The sequence below is a fragment of the Artemia franciscana genome, chromosome 16 (assembly GCF_032884065.1).
Source record: "Artemia franciscana chromosome 16, ASM3288406v1, whole genome shotgun sequence".
Lineage (NCBI taxonomy): Eukaryota > Metazoa > Arthropoda > Branchiopoda > Anostraca > Artemiidae > Artemia > Artemia franciscana.
Genome location: NC_088878.1, coordinates 1,601,322 through 1,621,709, shown reverse-complemented (window position 1 = coordinate 1,621,709; position 20,388 = coordinate 1,601,322). Strand labels below are relative to the sequence as shown.

At 37.2% G+C, this 20,388-nt stretch overlaps 1 protein-coding gene across 7 annotated transcripts in view; it reads right to left on the bottom strand.

Annotated features, from left to right (window-relative positions):
- LOC136036889 (uncharacterized) overlaps positions 1 to 20,388 on the bottom strand; it is a 137,850-nt gene that overhangs the window by 80,804 nt on the left and 36,658 nt on the right. For 2 of the 7 annotated variants that reach the window (XR_010619813.1, XR_010619812.1), the window contains exon 5: positions 8,625 to 8,949. The exons of 4 other annotated variants lie outside the window; for them this stretch is intronic. The gene's annotated coding sequence lies outside the window, so the exon portion shown is untranslated. Of the gene's footprint in view, positions 1 to 5,277; positions 5,508 to 8,624; positions 8,950 to 20,388 lie in introns of all 7 variants that reach the window. One more of the 7 variants, XR_010619811.1, reaches the window with a different exon arrangement.

The following is a 20,388-nucleotide window of genomic DNA, read 5'->3' as shown; positions in this document are numbered from 1 at the left end:
GAAATATTAAATAGTATTTTGATCGTTCGGTGCTGGCTTAATAACCAGAACATATGTTGCAAAAATGCCGATCTTTGCACACCGACTACGACACGCTTTACTTCAAAAATGTATGAATATTCGGAAAGCACTGCAGAAGCATAGGGAAACGAAGAAGCCGTATTGAGTTGCATTGAAGATTAGTTCGAGTTTGTTTACTTTTTACCTAATTTGTTTAACTCGTGTAATGTCTGATAAACTTGAGCATTCTAAGCGGCATAAAGCTTGTCTGAAATCATTGTATCAACCTCTGTCTTCGTTTGTAATTTTTTACAAATTTTCTCCCCAAGAAAATGTCAATCCAAAATTAAAAGGAAAATATGGCTAATCCACCAAAACTTTATATTCTAAAAATTATATCATTCTTCTAAAATAAAAAAGAAAATTGGATATTTTTGGAGCAAATGCTAATTTCGATAATTAAAGAATAAAAAATAATAAAAATAGATAATAAAAAAGTCGATAATTTACCTGGAGAATAGGTTCACCAGAAATCCTTAATGATAATCATTTGTTTTCTAGTCCTAAATGAAATTCGAGCCATGAGATGCATGGTCTTATGGCAGTGGCGTAGCTAGTTGTGGAGGGGTGGGGACTATTGAGTTCACTTTTCTCAGTGTTGTCCCCAGGGTGCTTTTTTGATGTGTTTTGTACAAGTAAGGACTAATTAAAAAATTTAGGAGTTGGGGAATTTTTCTTCAAAAAGATTTCTATGTCACTCCCTGAAATAGTATTCCTGGAATTTCAAGGCCATATTTCTTTCAAAATTGGTGTTTAGTGAATTTACTTGTATTTTAAGCTACAAGTGGTACGTTTTTTGCTTATTTAATAGCTATTGCTGAGAGTTCAATAGCAATATGTGACCTGATTCTTCTGAAAGAATAAAAAATGTTCAATTTTAAAAGTCAAGCTCATTTTCTTGAAGTTTAGTGTTTATTTGCTATTAGGATCTATAAAATACACTGACCGTTGAAGGGCGGAAGAGTTATTCCGTGATAATCTAGCTAATAATCTAACATATAAAGCCAAGATTATCTTATAATTTAGAACAGAAAAAAAAAATTGGGCGCATTTAAAAAAAATTTGGCCTTATGGCAGAAATTATTTTTTTTAATGCCCCATTGGGAGCAATTTTGCGAAGAAGCTGGCACATTTTCTCTCAGACCATCTGGCAACACTGGTTTCATCTGGGATCACCAATAGCTTAAGCTTATCATGGTAGTATGACAGGTTTAGCCCTCATAGTTTATTCTATCACCCTTGTCAACCTAAAAAAAACTATTTGAAAGGCGTTCCATACCTATAACTAATCTAAATTTGTATGCTTATGGTATGGTCCTGGCTGCATGCTTTGTTAAGGCTCCCTGACTTAGGCCAAAAATAAGATTTACAATATAGCTTAGGCTAGAAGCCTATTCAAGCAATGGACTAGGATAAATAATTTGTTTTGGAAAATGATTTCTTTTTTTTTTAGCTATTCAAACTGAGGGGTGAATTGAATCTAAACCTAGTCAGAAACTTTGTACATCAACTTTAGTTTCCAGTCTCATTTTCATTGTGAGAAATGTTTGAAAATACAATCTCTCTTGTTACTGCAGTAGACCTATTTTAAGCAAGGGCAAATCATTAGCATTTTTATTGGGTTTGGGGGCAAGAGAGGTCCATATCCAGATAGTCAAGATAGCTTTAGCCATCAAAATTTATTCTATCATCCTAGTCAACCTAAAAAAATCCATTTCAAAGATGTTCCATACATATAACTAATCTAAATATGTAAGCTTATAGCATGGTCCTGGCTGCTTTCTTGGATAAGGCTCCCTGACTTTAGCCCAAAATAGGATTTGAAAAGAAGCTTATACTAGTCAACCTATTCAAGTAATGGACTAGGATAAATAACTTGTTTTGGAGAAATGATTTCCTTATTAGCTGTTCAGACTGATGGATGAATTAATTCTAAACTTTGACAAAAACTTTGTATATCAATTTAAGTTTCCAGTCTCATTTTCATTGTCAGCAATGTTTGAAAATGCAATTTCTCTTATTATTGCAGTGGGCCTATTTTAAGCAAGGGCAAATCTCTAGCATTTTATTGGGGTTGGGGGCAAGAGAGGTCCATATCCAAATAGACAAGTGCCATGAGATATATAATAATTTGTTATACATTATTGGGGGAGGGGGCGCTTGCCCCTTCCAAATGACGATCCTGATTATAAGCCATATCAAGGATCTTTTCCAAAATTTAAGAAATGCAAAATTTTTAATTCTTTACAACCTTAAAAATCAGGATGTTACCTAGCTATGAGGCTCGAAACATTTTCTTGTGCCTAAATTGAGCTGTTAATCAATTTATAAAGGTTTCTCTATTATATCACAAAAACGGTTAAAGGTAATTGCCCTCTGAATAAGTAGGGATGGAGATAGGTACTTTAAAATACATTCCAAAAGTATCAGGGAGGCTCTCGATGCTTCCCTGAAAGTTTCATTCTACTAATACACTAAGTTCAAGATTAGGAAGATCTTTAAAAAATTTCCCACATCAGCTATTTTACACCAACACAACAAGAAGCTCTTCTGAAATAAAATTCATAAATTCAGCTAGAGTTATCCCTAAGACTTTGTTCAGGCTGGTAGAACAACTTTCAAATTTTAAGCCAGAATAATAAAAGTAAACACAGGTGACAAGTAAAAAAAATTACTGATTTTGAATATTCTTTGTAGCCTTTTTTCTAAATTTTGTTTTTGGCAACAAAGGCTCAATTGTCTGTTATTATTATTAATTTGTTTAATTTTTGCTTGTTTTAAAGAGAAGGTGACAGGCAAGCCCCTGAATTGGTCCATTGTTGTGGTGCAGTGTTTATACAGGATCTTGGCACTTTGGGTTACACTAAAATGCTGATATGACTCAGTCTTCCAGGGAACTTTTTTCCAGGAATTGTTTAACAGAATAGAGGCATTCCAAAAAGGTTCCTGTGAATTAACTTTTCAAAGAATGTTAAACCCATTATATCTCCCTTTATCAGAGTTTGTATTTTCTAATACTGCCCTCTATAACCCTGCATAAATTTGGTTCCATACAAATCTGGTCCTTTGGGGCTTGTGATAGACATATTTTGAAATTAAATATCTTATCTTAAATTCACTTTACCTAGTAAATTCGCCGCCATTCTATAATCTCTCCTCTCTGGTTCTACAATATAGCCTCCCTTTTTATAGAAAAAATTTATTTTCGTACCAATATAATTTTCATAGAAAGATACAGAAGACTTATTCCCCTACATATTTTATATTGTAAATAAGTAAATTTCTCCTCTTCCCGTCCTACAGCATGTTCTGTAACAATTTATACTAATTTCAAATTTTCTTTACAGCATTCTTTTACTAAATCTTGATTCTCAGTTACAAGGACTATATTATTTTTTTATTATTATTAGTCTGTTCAATTGTTGGTAGTTACAATTGCTTTACATGTTGGCCTTTTTTCCAAATTGACTGTTTTGACTGATTGAAAGAAGTTTTCCAAGGACTATTAATAATGTTGTCAATCTCTTATAAAAGCCTATCTCAATAATGTTTTATGATCTAAAAGTAACATAGAGACGGCTTAATACTAATTCAAAGGCGTGGGAACTTATGGCACTAAAACATTCAGATCTTGGTTATGTAAGAACAAAAATCGGATCAAATTCAAGTAAGATTGTAGCAGTATAAATGTGGCTGTTGATTTACATAATATTCTTAAAAATATATTAAATTTCATAGTTTGGCACCAAAATAAAACCTTTACTTTTCAGGTGAAGAAGAAAAGAGTATAGGAATCCCTAAAACAAAATTCGGGGAAGAGAGAAGCCAAAAAGGGAAGTGGTGATGGAGGTGGCAGCAAAGAAAATAAATGGTGTCTCTTCAAACTTGTGGAGTTTGTTTCAGATTATATGGCAGAAAAAAATAGAGAGTAGAAAAGAATTTTCGCTAAATTACCTAGATTTCCAGAATTTGGGACTGACAAATCTGTTGTTGACGGCAGCTACGAAGTTGTAACTGTAGAAGAAACCATGTATATCAGCTATGATGCTGGAAAAGCTGCTGAAACTGTGTATACAAGCGATAATTTTGATGAAGAAACAATTGACAGTACTTTAGAGTCAATTTGTCGGGTAGAACAGACAAACAAAACCAAGAAAATAGCCAAAAGAAACAATATACCCAATAAAAGCCACCAAAAACTGTAGACAAGAGAAAAAAGCCAATTAATACTAACCATAAAACCCCAATAATGGATGTAAACAGTAATTAAGGACAAAAAAGAAAGATCAGTGGGGAGACTTCATCTATTTATGAGCAAAGGCCTGAGATGACAAATAAAGCTATGCCTCAGATTAGTGCTGCCTCAGCTGCTATGTAGATCATGGAAAGGGCAGATACTCTGTTACAAGGAAGTGAGTAGAAGAGAGACCGTGCGTTTTTCTTGGGCCGATCTGTTACTGAAAAATTAAGAAAGTTCAATAACAAGTCACAGATAATAATTGAAAAAAACGACATTCTTTTCGGAGTAGAAATGAAAGCTTTAGAGCAAGAATAAAATAATTACAATATTATTAACCAAATGTGATTCTTTTGATGGTTTCTACTGCTTCTTTGCATTAAACTTGTATAATCAGTCAATTATATACCCAAGCGTTTTCAATTTCTCAAAATACTCGCCTAAAAGGGATATACCTCGTTCAGAACGTAGTTAATGGTGATTAATCGCCGAAAAGCATCACTAAGTCCCACCTCTTATCATCATTAACCATAGGGTGCGTTCCGGGAACTTATTGAAGTAAGCAAATGGTTAATATTTCCGTTGCCAGCGGTAAAATGGTTACTGCCCAGTCTGCTGGGAACGAGAATAGTTACTGCCAGTAATAACCGCAGCAAGTGATTTTCTTACCGTGCGAGAAAGCCTGGTTAGCCCAGTATTTACATCATTCATCTGTTCCAACAAAAATCAAATTCAACAAAAAACTGAACAAACAAAACATAAATATGTACAAGGGTAATAAAGTTATGGGGTGTCAAGTTTTTTGCTTGGAGAAAGGTGGGACGGTGATTGTCCAATGGAAAGAGGGATATGAGCCAGGTTAGTAAATTACCATATTTTGGAATCAACATTAAAGGACACCCTGAGTAGTAGGCTATATTTTAGCAAGTATGCTAATTCAATGAAACGCATATTATTGAACCTAAAAATTTAAAGATTACCATGTTTTCCGGCATATCTGGGCAATCTTGTTACATCAAATTGCCACTTGGAAGCATTCTAAGGATTGACTCCTAGTAGGCTCTGTAAACAAGCCTAGATGAAGTATTACAGATGAGTTGAAGACTTATAGGCTGCCAAATCATAATTCAGAGACTCTGTATTCATATTGCAGAGGTAGGATAGTGTAGACTATTCAGAGTTTATTCCAAAGACTGGTAATTTTATCCTACTGGTAAAAAAATATCTTTAAATTTTAGTTATGCTCAAATTACACAGCAACAAAAAGATTTTTTTTTAAATTACCATGAAGAGAATAAATATCAGCTAAATTGCCTGTGTAAAGCAAATTAGCCTACCTAGGGAGCCACAAAACTTGAAATATGCTTTAACTACTTCTTCAGTAGTTCCAAAAGATCTAACAATGAGTAAAATACAGACTTTAAGCCAGAAAAGTCTTATGCTTTTTCTATTCTCACCAGAATAAAGCACAAATCTTATGTGGACTTGCACAAAAAACTTAGGTACGTTGTAATACTTGGTCCTTTATGGAAAAAAGTTTCGCACTGGTATCGACGGTATCAAAGAATTATTGCGCCTTTGGAAAAGCTCTAGATGCTCTGTTGGGTTCTTTGGGTGCTGAACGTATTCATCGCTTGGAATGTGGAGACGAAATGAGTGGACAAGAAAAGACATTTAAAAAGTGGGTAAGTGACATCTTTCAGGCTGCTGGCGAAGCATTCCACATAAAGCTACAGACACCAGTTTTGGTTACTATTGGCACAGAATCTGTCCAAGAAACTGTTTAATGAAATATGAAATTGGTTTCTGCAGATGCTTCTGGAGGACCTCACTTCACAGAGTTCACATGTAAATTCAAAAAAGGAGTCGACGTTCAGGGAATTATCATTTTAATGATCCTGTTTCGGATGATTTTCTTGGATTTAATATCGGCAATTCGTGTAAAGAGAGAGAGAGAGCTTGAGCAGGGTTATAGTCAAACCCCCGACGTGTAGAGGCCTCAATTGGTGCTAAGAGAGCAGTTTTCTTTATCCTGGCTGTGGAAATACGAAAACAAACAATATAGACGTTAATTCTATGCAGGGCATGCTGAAATTGCATGGCCATCCAGAAGTTGAGAAGTTGAAAAGTCTTCCGTGGATGGTAAAAATCAAAAGATCTCGATACAGTCGTGGTAGATGTGGAGGGTCTATGTGGAGGGTCAGTCATAACCAAGCGTCATGTACTGAACGAGGCCAACTGCATCACAGAGGAAAAAAACAGAGGAATCCATCGATCACAGAGGAATCCATCGATGTTCGACCCATCGATGAACAGATCATTTATTTCAGAAAATGAAGATTGAAGTAGTGGAATAATAGAATTCTGAAAGACAGTAGAATGTTCTTGTTTCATTCGATTTTTTTCTCTGCTTTGTTTTATGCTCTATAAAGTTTTGCTGTTTGAAGATTACAAAATCTCGATAAATAATGAAAACTTCAAAAGCACAGGAATAGCTATACATCCAAAATATAACGTAGATCAATTCTTGTAGACGTTGCAACCATCCTATTAGACCGGCAAACCAAGATGATTCCAATATGTCTTCCTTTCTATTCATTAAATTTTGAAGATGTTGGAATAATTAGTGGATGGGGGGGGTAGGATCGGAATTTCAGAAAAAGGTGTTCAAATAATGTCAACGAAGCTACGGGCAGCAACAGTCCCAGTTTATCCGAAAATTTTATCAAAGAATGGTATCCTCCAGATTAACACTCTAAAGTGACAGAGGCCATTTTTAATAGCAATATTTCCAGGGACCTGTATTTCCATACAGGTCCCTTAGGTTTCCAGAATAATATTTTTATGGGTGATTCTTGGGGACCCCTCATGGTCCTCGCCTAGGTCACCTTCTTACAGGTTGGAGTCACATTGATGAGGTGGTGTGATGACCTTAAAACATGCTGTAAGAGGGATTTGGCGTCTTACCCACATCGGCATAAAAGTGCAACTAAGGTGATATGTTTTATTGAGGACTCCATAGAGATTTCGCCAGAATGATGAAACTGAATCAGCAAATTTTTTAAGTTGACATCCTTCAAGATCAATCATGTTCAGTGAAAAGGATTAAAATTAGCTTATTACTTCTCTTTTGGCAAGTTAAATTAATCAAACATATTCGCTCGTTCTCTCTCTCTCTCTCTCTCTGTTTAAGAACGATCAAGCTTCACAGTAAACTCCTCTCATGACCTATAATTGAAATTTTGTTAATGTTTCATTGATTTCAGAAGAACTAGAAAGATGGACGTTAGAACAAGTTAAAAATATGGAAATTGATATGAGAGGAATACCCTTTTCTGATTTATGCAAGCAGGCTGCACCTGCATCTGATCCGGCTGAAAGTCAGCAGACTATAGAGGAAACTACCCCAGAGAAACCTAAGTAAGTCACTAAGAAGTCTTGTGCTAGGAAAGATAATGGTAAGTTATTAAGGTTCCAGATCCCAGTTGCAGAGAAGAGAAGATTGATGTCATATACACATTTTTTTGTTCTGTTCATATTAGCCTGGAAAATCCTTTTAATTTACTTAACATAAATTATACTTTCACTTAGCTCGTTTAAGCTACTTTGGAAGTTGAACTATTATAAACTTACAAGTGATCACTTATAAGAGAGAATCTTATTGCACAAAAACTTCAAAAATGTCTTCAGTTGAACATTTGATAATTGATTTATTAGCCAGGACTTCGTTACCAGGGACTTCCTTTTATATATAAAGCTATAGTAAAAAAAGAAAATCATCAGTGAAGTAGCACTCACAGAAACAGACAAACACGCACAGATGCAAATCAAAACTCACAAACACACCATAAATTCTAGGTTTTTATTAGTGTAGGACTAGAATATCCCAAAGTGATGCCTAGAATGTGCTTATTTGTTACTTTTAAGTAAATACAAACCCTGCAAGAACTTTTTTGATATCTTTCTTACTATTGATTATTGATCATATCTCCATTTACTTTTTGTTAAATCCTCCTGGACTTAGATTATGCTGATGATTTAAGTATATTAGATAAAAGTGTGAGCAAAATGAATAAATTATTAGAGATTCTGCGAGTTCAGGGTGCTAGAATAGACTTGAAAATTAATATGAAGAAGACTAGGTCATTAAAGCTAGGAATAAGTGAAGATGAAAAGGTGACGTTGGGTAACGAGAAGATTGATCAGGTTGACAGATTTACTTGGTAATATTATTAGTAAAGACAGGTCATTAAAGCTAGGAATAAGTGAAGATGAAAGGGTGACGTTGGGTAACGAGAAGATTGATCTGGTTGGCAGATTTACTTACCTTGGTAATATTATTAGTAAAGACGGTGCGAGCAGTGAAGATGTTAAAAGTAGAATAGCTAATCCTCAGGGTCTTTTTTCACAGTAAAAAAATTATTGGAAGAATAGAAAGATAAGTCTGCCATCCAAGATTAGAATATTGGAAGCTACAGTGATGACGCTGGTCAAATATGGCTCTGAAGCATGGGCGCTCCGACAAGCAGATGAGAATTTACTAGAGGTTTTCCAGAGAAATTGCCTACGGATTGTTCTGGGTACCCAGCTGACTGACCGTATTTCAAACAGTAGGTTGTACGACAAATGTGGTTCAATCCCGCTTTTCAGGGCTATAATGAAAGATATCTTTCTTACAATTAATTTTTCTTATTAAAATGCATTGTTTATGGGACAGTAGTGAAAATAACAGTATATGCGACTTGGGTTATTTTTTTTGAAAGCTTATAAAGCTAATTAATCACCAATTCTATAAGTGAAATCTGATATGACAAAGCTAAAATTGAAAAATCTCCTACACCTAAAATAATTGATCATATCTCCATTTACTTTTTGTTAAATCCTATCCGATATCTCCACATTTCCATGTGAACAGTAAGGTTTCCATGTGACGAAACCTAAGTAAAATCACTTGGCTACTAAACTAAGTTAAATGAGTTCAATATGCATCTGTAATTTTTTTTATTACTATTTTGACCAGCACTAATTGCTTTAAAAAAATGAAAAATCAAAATATAAAAGTGAAAAGACTTAGTACATTTGGAACAGAGGCTTTTGTTAAACGTGCTTTATAAGCAGAGTAGAGCTGAGCAGATCTGTTCACCAAAATTAAAAAGAAACCAAAAACTTATATTTCATTACTGCTGGAAAATGGATTTTAGGTTACCCACAGCTATCCCTGACTAAATATCCTTCCTGATGCCATCTTATCTGAAATATGTTTGTCACTAAGTTTTTCTATATATTTATTCTAGGAAGTGATAAATTTGATGAGCAATACAGACAAAAGTGGGACAGCACAGCCGTGGCTGCCTAGCTGAATACATGTCAAGAGCAAGAAAAGACAAACAAGTATATGGGTGACAAGTTTTGGAAGCACATCTCAGAAAATCTCGCTGAAAATGGCTTCCAAGTCCCAGCTGTTCAGTAGAAGTGCAAATACAAATACGAAAATGTTTGAAAAAAATTCAAGCTAAAAAATGAAAGGTCAAAAGGAGTGGGGAGTGCCAAGTTAAATGGGAGTATTTTGAACTCATGAAAAATGTTATGGGCAGTAAGCCAGAGATTAGACCTGTGGCAACTACTAGCAGTACAGATGGTTAACTTTCATGAGTACGAAAAGGCTAATTTCTGAATCAGAAAGGGCAGGTAGGCAAGACAAAAACTACTCCAAAACAATTGAGAAAAGGCAAAAGAACTTCGGACTAAACGAGTAAAGCCCAGTTGCCAGTGCTATTTTAAAGCTAAATGAGGATGCAAATAAAAGAAGCGAAGAGAGACTTAAAAGAGTGGACCGGGCTCTTGAAAAAAAGAACAAAGCACTTGACATTTTTCAGAAAATGTTAGAGAAGCTTTAAGCATATTGTAAAATTTATTTGCAAAGTCCTAGTTGTAGGCTGTGTCTTTGTTTTGTATTTGATAACCAGTAACAAGACTGTTTTATAACAATCAATTTAATCTGAAGGAATCATTGTGAATTTTATGAAGTAATCGTTCTTACTAAATTTGATTCTATGTTATTTTACCATATATTTTATTCTATAGCATATTTGATTCTATTCAGCTAATCAAGCAGGAAATACTGGGAAAAAGTGAAAGAAGAAATACTGGTCAATTTGGATGAATTGACAATTAACACATGCTAGGGAAGGTTTCCACAGATTTAAGGTGTTTTCTCCTAGTTTAGAAGACCATAGAGCCAGGACATACTCGAAAATAAACATTAATAAGGGTAAACATAAAAAAAGGCACACTGCTTACTTCTGGAAATTTTTTTCTATATTTTTTTCCTTCTTGACTTTGTTCCTTTTCACAAAGAAATTAGACATGAGCTTTCCAATTTTAAGGGTTAAGCATGTGAATATCAGTTTTCAAAATGTTTGGTTAAATGGCACGGGTAAACGACGGGAGTAAGTGTGCGTCTCATATTGGACCAATGCTTGTTTGTTTTCTTTTAGCAAGTCACGCCTGTCTAGTCTCAGGCAGGTTGACCAAGAATATGAAATTGATATAGGACCATTATATTGCCTGGAATGAGAGGTAAACCAAGCACATATACCTATGGCCTTAGGATGAACCAATAATTTAGAATTGACAAAAGACCGTTAATTTGCGTGGAATGACAGGCAAAAGAGCGTATAAAGTCAAAATTGGGCCGTTCTGCAATGAGTGTCAGGCACGCCGATCGATCCAATTTTTTAAACTTAGACAATTGCAATAACAAAAAGTTAATATAATCCTAGTTGACCAACAAGTTGACTGAAATTGCAAGGGGACTAAGCATCCAAAGCCTAAAAGGGCCTCCTGTCTGCCTGGAATGTTAGGCAAGTGAACCCAAATATAAGCAAAGACAATTGAGCTAACAAAATGAATGAAATATTGGTTGACCAATATTTAGTTGATTGTCTGTGTTCGTGTCTTGGGTTTGACTGTCTAGGCTTCTCACAACCTCAGGTTGTTTTACCAACAAAAATGCCCAAATAGTCAGTAAAATGGTATAACCCCAGACTAGGCAGCTGAGTGAAAAAAAAATTTGCTTAATTAATTAATAAAAAATTTGCAACCGGAACCCATGCCGATAATCCACAGACCTAATATGAGGAGTAGGGTGGAGCTTATTTTAAAAATTTTGGAAATATTATTTTCTTACCCCCTAAGTTGTTCCATATCACCTGAAAACATTGTAGAAAAAGTTTGAGCCATTTTTAATAATGTTTAGGGGTAGCTCAAGTACCTCAAAGATTAAGAAAAAAAGTAAAAAAGAAGGAAAAAGTAAAAAAGAACGATTTCGAGCAACTTGTATTTTGCTTAAAAACACATAAACAAAATTGTTTAGTTCCTATTTATGGTTGACCGGATAGAGTCTGTTTCCTGCTATCGGGATAAGCTCTGCGGTGTTCATTGACAACTTGCAGCAGAACCAGACATAATTTAGCCGGCAATGCAAAATTTCCATCCTTCAGAGATGAACGTGTTCAGACTTGTTTGCTTTTGACCGGTTGCACTTACTAGAGTCTCGGACACCAAGACTCAGTCTGGTGTAGTTTTTTGCTCGAGGCGATATTGTATCAGTTCTGTTTTGTTATCAGTGTTGTTTTTTTTTTTTTACAATAATAAGCTAATTGTGTATTAACTTGTCTCAAGACAGTACATTTCTATAACGTTAATGACTACTGAGCGTTGATTGACGAATTTGAATGTAACTGAGCCTATTCTTTTGTTGGAGAAGAAATGAGTTGAACAATTTTTGCTCTTTTTTCTAAAAAAAAATTCACCCTACCTAAGTACATGATTATAAATTCTGTTTTCTGTTTATTTCAGACCCAATTGAGACTGAAAATGTTAGCAAATGCAACTAGATCTCGAACGGAGTTATATCTCATTGGTAGCTCTGTGTCTGAATTAAGAGGTAGCAAGCTGCCTTCATTGCGAATGGCTCTTGGGTTCTTCCTTCATCTCCACCTTGAACTGAATGAGACCATTAGGCACTCGTCGGCTGCTGCTGTAACCGAACTAGCAAAGTTTTGGCGGAAAGCTCGAATTCCAATGAGAGATCATCAAAACTGTCAAACCAAGCTTGAGCAGGCATTTGAAGAATGGCGTCTTCTCAAGAAGAACAAAGCACGAAAGTCATCAACTCAACAGGCGAGAGAGGCGGCCTTCGTATCTAGACTCGAGGATCTTTTTGACATCGCTCACGCCGATGCCCTGAACACGATGTCAATACAAGAAGGCAAAGATTTCTTGTTAGCCCAGCGAGAAAAAGGGAGACGGGGGTCAATGGTTGGCGTAGATGAAACACTAGCTTGCAAGGAGAAAAGGGTGTCTGAGAGAGAGCAGCAAACACTTAAAAGACGACAGCAAACAGAGTACATACAACAGATAGAGGCTTCCACAGCCGAACTTACCACATCTGGTTCAGAGATCAGCGCAGCAGAAGACGTTGACAGTGAGGGGGCTGTTGGAGGAAGCAGAACTCAAAAAGGAAAGAGGGGCCGAAAAGCTGTAGTTACACCTGAACTAGCAGCAGCTCTTGATCGTACTAAAGTATCAGACCGCAAGGCTGTTTTTGTCATAGCAGAAACTGCCAAAAGCTTAGGAATGACTATTGACCAACTAGCTCTAAATAGAGATTCAGTTCGCCGACTCAGAGCAAAACATCGAATTCACAGTTCTGCAAGCATCAGAGCCAAGTTTTAGAGTGATGTTCCCCTCGTTGTCCACTGGGACGGCAAACTGATCCCCGACCTCATTGGAAAAGAGAAGGTTGATCGTCTGCCTGTTTTGGTTTCCAGAAAAGAAGTTTTACAGCTACTCACAGTAGCCAAGCTTCCATCCGGAACAGGCAAGGCTCAGGCTTCTGCTGTCTTCGGAGCTATTGAAGACTGGGGCATACCCGGCAACATCCGAGCCATGTGTTTCGATACTACAAGCTCAAACACTGGCAGGATCTCTGGTGCTTGTGTTCTGTTGGAGCAGAAGCTAGGTAAGGAACTCTTGTCACTGGCTTGTAGACATCATATTATGGAGCTCGTCATTGGTGCTGCGTTTCGAGTGTGCATGGGATCGACATCTTCTCCTGAGGTTCCACTCTTCAAACGCTTCCAGGACTATTGGAGATTCATAGATACAGATAAATATGAAACAGGAATTGCAGCTGATGATGTGGCGCGTCTAGTGGATGACATCAAACAAAGTACCATCGATTTTGCTAACAAGCACCTTGAACAGAGCCAGCCGAGGGATGATTACAAGGAATTCCTGGAACTTGTGCTCATCTTTCTTGGTGCTACTCCTGCGAGAGGAGTACGATTCATGTCACCCGGAGCGATGCACCATGCCAGATGGATGAGCAAAGTGATATACAGTTTAAAGATCTGGATGTTCAAGGCTCAGTTTAGACTGACTCTCACAGAAGAAAGAGGTTTGCATGACGTGTGTGTGTTTGCAGTACGTGTGTACTTGAGAGCCTGGATCTCTGCACCTTTAGCCTCAGGTGCTCCGTACAGTGACCTACTACTGCTGAAGTCGCTGCTCGAGTATTCGTCCATCCATTTGGCAATCTCAAAGGCCACATCAAACAAGTTTTCCGGTAACTTGTGGTATTTGTCACCCGAACTCGTTGGCTTGGCTTTCTTCGACAGTCGCGTCAGTTCGTCGACGAAGAGACTGATGGTGAGTGCCATGCAGAGTGAAGACTACCAGGAACAGGAACATACCAAGCGTATCACCATTGATCTTGATTCAGCCAAGAATAAAAACCTGGAACATTTTGTTACAGCAAAGTCAGCAAAACTTTTTCAAATGATGGATCTTCCGGATGGATTTCTCACAGTTGATCCAGACTTGTGGGAAGATAGACACGACTACAAGCTAGCGTCAGAAACTGTGAGGTCACTCAAAGTCGTCAATGACCACGCTGAGCGAGGAGTGGCACTCATTCAAGAGTACAGCGGTTTTATAACCCAAGATGAGTCGCAGCTGCAATTTCTGCTGCAAGTTGTCAATGAACACCGCAGAGTTTATCCCGACAGCAGGAAGCAGACTCTGTCAGGTCAACCATAAATAGGAACTAAACAATTTTGTTTATATTTTTTTAAAGCAAAATACAAGTTGATCGAAATCCTTCTTTTTTTTTCTTTTTTCTTAATCTTTGAGGTACTTGAGCTACCCCTAAACATTATTATAAATGGCTCAAACCTTTTCTACAATGTTTTCATGTGATATGGAACAACTTAGGGGGGTAAGAAAATAATATTTCCAAAATTTTTAAAATAAGCTCCACCCTAATGAGGAGGTAACTATAGAAAAAAATAGTGAAAAATGAAATTGGCTGAGAATGCTGGACTGAGCTGAGGCAATCAATAGATACTATTTGGAAATTGACTGGAGACAGCGGGCACTCCCTCCCCGTATTTCCTTAAGAGAGAAGCTTGAATGCTATGCAGTGGACATGGGCTAGATAGGATTCCATTTGAAGATATTGTTGGTACGGTATTGTTGGTATGTGTGTAGCGCAGGGTTACCGCTAGAGTGACGGTGGAAACATTCACAACTTGAAAGCATCCGTGATTTAAGCGGTGAAGATGGGATACCACGTCAAAAAGGACTGTATTTTTGGTAGTGGTGTAGTACATGGCTACCGCTTGAGCAACAGTCTAACGATTCATGGCCTAAAGGACCTGCGCACCTATGACTAGCATACCAGTGAAGACCCAATGAGACAGAAAAAGAGAGAAAGAGTGATTCAGGAGGACAGTTTCATCTGCTGTTTTTACAATCGAGGACAGTATCATTAGAGTCTGGTTGACAAAAACAGGGCAGCCTGGTCTCCTAAATCCACCACTGGGTGTTATTATGAAAGGAATTATCCTATTAAGAAATCAAATTAAAGAATGCCAAAAGGCAAAATATTGGTAGGATCATCTAAAAGGGCTAATTGCTTTAAGATCGAAAATCAAGCAGTGCTGAACAAGATTCTAGAAATAGGGAAGCTAGATTTGGCTGATAATCTAACGTTAACATTTTCCTGTGAGAAGGATTTCTCTGTCCAAAGGGCAGAGGGATTGCATTCAAACTCCCCAGCGGCTACATCGCATATTTTTTATAACAGTTTACTTATTTGTATTTTTCTCATGGAATCCCCAATATCAGTTGGAGGAATTCTAAAGGCCTCGAAAATAATTTGTTTAATCCTCCATAAAAAGATGGGGTCGTCTAGAACATGTGCTACACTTTCTGTTGCCTATGTCTGGGCCATTTTTGTTTACGCTTTAATCATGTTTCACAATTTAATCTTTGATTTGATTCCAGGGTTTTCTCTCAAGTTATACCTAATCTGCTGTAATTTCTCTCCAACAGAGTTCCAAACTTCACACTTTGGTGTCTTACCATCAATTAACTGCGGCCAACGTCTTTCCACAATGTTCAAAATAATTTTGCAACTTTGAAATCAATTTTCTTTGGGTTCTTACCCTTCCTCCCTTTTCAAATTTCTATTTATTTTTTTCTTTGCTTGAATGTGCATTTTCAACTAGCTATCATCAAAACCTGCTGATAGTTTCAGCAAAACTGAAACTATACAGTATACCAGGTGATTTTCCTAAAAAGACCATTTCACTATCTTTTGGATTTTGGATTTGTCCAATTATTCAAATAAAATGTCAGAAAACAGAAAAAAGACTAGAGAAACAAGGGTAACACAAGTACCCATAAAAGAAAAAAATGGATCGGACTACAACGGAACTTACAAGTGACAGCGAGGACGTAACTACTACTTCAAACTCTAGATCACATTCTGGCTTAAGTGACAGCAAAATTGACAGTGAAAGTCGTGTCCCCAGTCGCAAGCAGTCGTGTTCCAGTAGGGTCCCCAAGCAGAAAAGGAGGAGAAACAACTGAGCCTATTGCAGTTGACGCCATTACGACACAGCCATCAGTAACGCAGTAACGTAGCAATTAGTAACACAGCCAACGAATCAGGCGAAGACATGGTATGAAAGATGTTTAATTTGTTGTGTCCTGCTAATTGATACATGTTCAAGATGTTTTGGTCATTGGGGTGATTGCTGCGCAAAGCAATCGCTGGACAGGAGTGCGTCAGCAACCCCTCAGCAACTAAATCTTAAAATAAATAAGCAACTGTATTTTATATATATATATATATATATATATATATATATATATATATATATATATATATATATATATATATATATATATATATATATATATATATCTTCGAAAAAAAATTGTATGGCAACCGTGCTCTAGTGAAATTCATAATTAAGAATTGGTGAAATTAGAAGCTAATAGGAAAAATAGTTAATTGTGTTGATTCAAGTGGAAAACTATAGACTCTGATCCCTTACAAGTAATTTGAAATTATTTTCTCTAAACAAATATTCTGATAATTAAAAGTTTGGGCATTTCTATTATTATTAATTTTCGGGCAATGCCATCTAATCAGCCAGTGTTGCCAAAACAACCTATTTTGGCGGAACAAGTCCAAATCGTCGAGCTATCTAACTCTACAAAAGAGAGCGGGAACGGAACAGAAGAGCCGTAGTATCGGCGGCACTTTTGTACTTAAACTGCTAGGGATAGGTGAACCAGGTCCCGCACTTCCCATTTTGTTAGAAGTTATTTACCTGGATATTACTCGATGACAGAATGGCGAGTGTGCAGGTTTTATGGAGCCCTGTGCTGAACTTTGTTTACCGGGCTAACTAAGCTGGAAACAGATCCGAAGAAATTCCGAAGAAAGCAGGACAATTCTTCAAGCCGGAAACTATATTTCAGGCCAAGGGACTATTATGGTCTCTTGCCAGTGTTCCCACGCGCGTGACCGAAAGACAAAATCATCAGGACAATGTCCTTGACTTGATCCGAGTTTTAAGAACCTGTGAAGAAAAACACGTCTCCCTCCCTCGTTTCGCAATATTAGAACCCAATGAGGTCCCTATACTCTCCGGTGAAGTAACCGCCACCCTCACGAGAAAAGTCAACGAGCTATGTTCGACTTTTCAAAGTTACGTCGCTTCTGAGCGTGCTAAAAACTTGACCCCCACTACGACCCTCAAGCCCGATCCTTCCCCAAAACAGCCCACCAATGTTGTCGTTCTAAAGCATCCTCCGGCAGAACTTGATAACCCTGCCTCACATAAGAATTTCTTGGAAAGTAAGTGTGGTGAGTCTTGCTCTCATATTGTAGATTTGAAACCAAGAAAAAATGAATGGCGTGTTGTGATGAGCAATAAGAGAGCGGCTCAGGCACTTGCATCTGCCCTAACAAGAGAAGATAAGCCTGGTGCTGTCAAAGTCTCCAGTCGTTCGTTCTATGGTATAATTCGTTTCATTCCCGATTATGTCTCCGCCGACGACCACTCCACTCGTATAAAAACTGTACCAAAGCCGAGAGAATCCGTTCCACTCGGGAGTACAAACTGCACTTCGAAAGTATAGAACACCTGAATGAGGCTATCCAGTCTCCTGTTACGTTAGGTTATGAGAGACTAAGCATTTCCCAAGTTTTTTCCACTGCGATGCTACAATTGTCAGTAGTATGGTCACCCTGCACGCATATGTCCCGAACCTGTGCGTTGCTCCCAATGTGGGGAAGGACATGACAACTCGAAAGAGATTCCCTGTACTAACTACCTTAAATGAGCCCTCTGCAGCTCAAAGAACCATCCTTGGTTCTGCTACGTTATTAAATGGTTGCTACGTTATTAAATGGTTGCTACATTATTAAATGTCCTGTTGTCCAGAAAATCCTTAAACAAAGACCTTGACGAATGTACGCATTGCTAGCTGGAATATTAATGGTGGAACATTAGATAAGAATTTCTTATCGAGAGCATCATGCTATGCAATGATTTTCGTTTACCTGCAAGATCATTTTCTCGTTCGTGAATCTTTAATACTGCTTCAACTTGGCACCGTAACCAAAACGTTCTCGGTTCCAGCAAAAGCCTCAGAACGAGGCCGACACTTCGGGGATGTTGCCGTACTTGTTAACAAGCGTTTGGAACCGACCTGGATTTACACCTGAAAGACATGGAACCGACCTGGAAGACATGCCTGGATTTACCATCGACATCGGAATGAACCTTGACAGATCAATAAATAATTCAAAAGCAGAACTATCACACATCACTCAAATGAACAATACCGAATTCTTAACTTTAGTTCACCAACTAAATTCGGAACAAAGATTCGTCTTCGATACGATTTCAAATCTGTCAAGAAAAACAGAAAAGCCATATTTTATTTTCATACCCGGACGCGCTGGCACCGGTAAGACTCAAGTACTAAAAGCAATGGTTCAGCAACTTGTTATGATCCATAAGAAAGATATTGAACACGATCCGGAGAAGACTACTATACTATTGTGTGCACCAACAGGTAAAGCTCCATGTATAATCGGAGGATCAACTTTACATTACGCACTAAGTTTACCACTAAGTAAAGGAATGAAAAACTTCAAAGATTTGGCAGCTGATAAGATAAATCAGCTGAGAGTGAAATTGAAGAAAATAAAGCTTTTAATTTTTAACGAAGAATCTATGGCAGGAGCGAACATATTCGAAACACTGTTGAATAATTCAAATAATTCAATACTGTAGAATAATTCAAACTTCAAATCTTGATGTGTGGTTGACAACGGTATTTAGCATAGTTAGGATGAAAGGTCTCATAAAGACAATTTGGAAAGCCAAGCAAGCAATTGGTCTATTAACAGGCATTGGTGCCTCATTTATGTACATGAAGAGCCACTGGCATGATAGCAGAAACCCAAATGAGAATGATACTCCGAAGGAGGAACCTCCCAAAATAGTCATAAAAGGACCTAATATCTATATATTCAACAACATTGGAATTATTTGCAGCTTAGAGTCACCAGCACCCGGACAGTCCCCGAAGACTGACCCGCGGGATGGCAAATAGATACAAATGTTCTAGCCCTATTTCAGTACAAATAAAAAATCATTAGATATGTGAGACTTAGCAAAGAACATGACGAAAAAAATCACCACCGTGAATTACTCCTACTGTACACACATTGGAGAAAAGAAGATCGTCTGATGGAAAATGCCACATCTTACAAATTTGTCTAACACCTAAATGCAGTGGCAATCAACAACATCAGACCTTATTTCAAAAACGATACTACTAATGAAATTGAAAATATTCATTATTTTTTTTTTTTTTTGGTTCTCACAAAAATAAGTAAGGATACAGAATATTGGAATACTGTGGAGTCACGGGGTATGAAAATAATCCGTAACAGTATCAAGGTGACCCATTTTGGGGCCAGTACCCCCAGCGGGGAACAATGGTTTTTCCTTGGTTTCTTTTGCAGTTGGAGTTGGATGTCATTTAAAGATGTTAGAAGACGGCCTGAAGTTAATAGTATACTGCTGTTCTTTTTTATTTTTCTTCTTTTTTAAACCGAAATTTACCCTAATAAGTTATGGAAAACGCGTTTGGCCAATAATAAAACTCGGGAAAGCAAAATTACAATTAGTGAGTACCAGTGGCATTCATATTTCAAAAGTCAGTTCACCGAACCTAACGTTAACATTCTCAAGAAATTTGAAACGGATTTAAATAATCGCTTACGTACTCCTGGACCGGGTACCTTTGTAGTAAGTTCTAGTGAATTACGTGATGTTATACGAAAGCTTAACAATAGACAGTCTATGGGTTATGATTGCATATGCGTCCTTCACATACAAAATGGGTCTGATAATTGAATGCTCATCGTATCAACCTATAACTGTTTCAAGCGTTTTTGCGAAGGTGTTTGAATTACTTATATTTAATAACCTACGTTCTATCTGTTACATGCCATCTCACCAGTTTGGCTTCCAGCCTAAGCTTGGTTGCTTCCATGCTCTAAAATGTCTGTGCAATTTATTGATCGATGCAGATAAATCTGGTGGTACTCTAGCGCTTGGAACATACGATGTTAGTAAAGCATTTGATTCGTTGTTGCATCCCCAAGCAATGAATGAGCTATTGAACCGTGGTGTATCGCAAGACTTAGT